This window comes from Argentina silus, assembly GCF_951799395.1.
Source record: "Argentina silus genome assembly, chromosome: 12".
Taxonomy (NCBI): Eukaryota; Metazoa; Chordata; class Actinopteri; order Argentiniformes; family Argentinidae; genus Argentina; species Argentina silus.
In genome coordinates this window covers 19,494,642-19,497,141 of record NC_139666.1, presented here as the reverse complement: position 1 = coordinate 19,497,141, position 2,500 = coordinate 19,494,642, and the positions used below count along the sequence as shown (strand labels likewise).

General features: G+C 47.1%; 1 protein-coding gene across 1 annotated transcript in view; it reads right to left on the bottom strand.

The window, feature by feature from the left end:
* Positions 1-2,500, bottom strand: part of nalf1b (NALCN channel auxiliary factor 1b) — a gene marked incomplete at both ends in the record, with an annotated part of 64,395 nt that overhangs the window by 60,795 nt on the left and 1,100 nt on the right. The window lies entirely within an intron of this gene.

Sequence of the window (2,500 nt, the reverse complement as noted above, 5' to 3'; positions counted from 1 at the left end):
CCCCATACCTCCCCCCTCATCTCACCTAATCTAACCTCACCCCTTACCTCAGCCCCCCTTAACATTCCCTAAGCCAGTCACCCCCCCCTGCCCCCCCCCCCCCCCCCAACACACCCACACACCGAACTTCTCAAAGTCACCAAACCTCATCATTTCTACAGTAAGTAGTCAAGACAGACAACAATAATCCTGCACTATCATCCAGACTCTCTCCAGCCACCACACACAATGATCAATCCAGAGGTGGTCCTCTGTGGCTCAGTTGGTAGAGCATGGCGCTAACAATGCTTAGGTTGGGGGTTCGATTCCCGCTGGGACCATATATACTGAAAAAAGTATGCACTGTAACTCGCTTTGGATAAAAGTGTCGGCTAAATGGCATATATATATATAATTGCAGAGACACAGACAGAGAGTTAGAGAGAGAAATCTGATCCAGTCCTGGTACATCCGGTTTTTGGCTAATGTCTCTTCATTGACCAGTGGAGTGGTTCCTGTGTCGCGGTGACAGCATGTGCTTCAGGCCCGGAGTGCTGTGTGCTTGTGCAAAGGTCACACTAACGCTGAAGCAGATTAGCAATTCAGATGGAGCGGAGAGAGGGTAAAAGGCTGCTGCTGTAGCAGCCTGAGCTCAGCCTGGCCCTATTGCATTATCACAGAGCGGTGGGAGCGCACATGCTCAACTCTGATTAGGTGTCCGAAAAAAGGGGGAGGAGAGACCAGGGATTAGACAGTATATGGGCAGACACACGCATAGACACACGCATAGACACACGCATAGACACACACATAGACACACACACACACACACACACCCACACACACTGTCGATACACCCAGAAATAATTAGATTTATGAGCTCAGATGCATACACACCCACACACACGCTTGACGCACGTACGCAGGCACGCAGGCACGCAGGCACGCAGGCAGGAAGGCAGGCAGGCAGGCAGGCAGGCAGGCAGGCAGGCAGGCAGGCAGGCAGGCATGCAGGCATGCGCGCACGCACGCATGGAACAGCATCCCTATGTCAGTTGGAACAGCATCCCTATGTCAGCTGGAACAGCATCCCTATGTCAGCTGGAACAGCATCTCTATGACATCCCTATGACAGCTGGAACAACACCTCTCAAAGTCAGCTCCATTGCAGGTCCTGACCACCATATCAAACGTATCAGGAAGTATTCATATCCTACTATTATTATTATTATTATTATTATTATTATTATTATTATTATTATTATTATTAATAATAATAATAATAATAATAATACTACTACTACTACTAATAATAATAATAATAATATTAATATTACCATTATTATTATTATTATCACTGAGTTGAATGGGATTTTGAAATGGAAGCTTTCCTATCCTGGTATAGTGGAAGAATCAGGTAGACACAGAGGTAGCAAGAGTGCTCAAGAGTGACACACCAGTCCACCCTCTTGTAGCTTTTATTCTCTTTGTCAACTGATTGTAACTCTTGGTTCCTTTCAGCACCATGGACAGGGGACACGGTCAGCTCACGAGGACGCACAGCTGAGCCCGCCACAACACAGAGAGAGAGAGAGAGAGAGAGAGAGAGAGAGAGAGAGAGAGAGAGAGAGAGAGAGAGAGAGAGAGAGAGAGAACAATCTAGTCAATGTCTCAGCCCCATGTAGTTTCGGTTTTCGGCGCCACGCTTTGTTGAGCACAACCATGACATAACATAATATGGGGCTAAAATACGTTGCCAATGGCATCTTCGGTCGAATGTATCTGTGTGTGTGTGTGTGTGTGTGTGTGTGTGTGTGTGTGTGTGTGTGTGTGTGTGTGTGTGTGTGTGTGTGTGTGCGTGCCCGTGTGCGTGCGTGCGTGTGTGTGTGTCATTATATCGAATCGCCATATTTCACTGAAGTTTAAGCTGTTTCACATAGATCTGTGTCAGCTAGCTATAGGCTAACAAGTCAGGCTGCAGAGCAAACTGTGGCACATATGCATACACTCCCTTAAGACTTGTTGTTGACGTGATCAACGAGAGCGCAGAGGCAATCCCTCTGTCTGTGCCACAAAGGGAATATGTCATGGGAACAACAACAAACCAGGAACAATGGAAAAGCCTTCCGGTGGGATTAGGTACAGAAATCACTGGCGCGCTATTAACGTTATTGAAATGCTATCACCTCAGAGCACTGCGCTATGGCCTCCGCCTCTCCTCTGATCGGCCTATAACGCGTTATCGCCACACAGCTGATGGCTGACTGTTTGTTTCACAATGGTATTCACGGGCCTACTCCTGCATAGCATACAGTGGGCTACAAAGGCACACATGGAGAGAGAAGACAGACGGACAGACAGACAGGCGGACGGATGGACAAACGGACAGAATGATAAACAGACAGACAGACAGACAGACAGACAGACAGACAGACTCTCTCTCTCTCTCGGAGAGATTTCTTTTTTTATATTGAGGCCTTTTTATATTAAAGCTTTATACAGTTGGCCCATATATTTATAA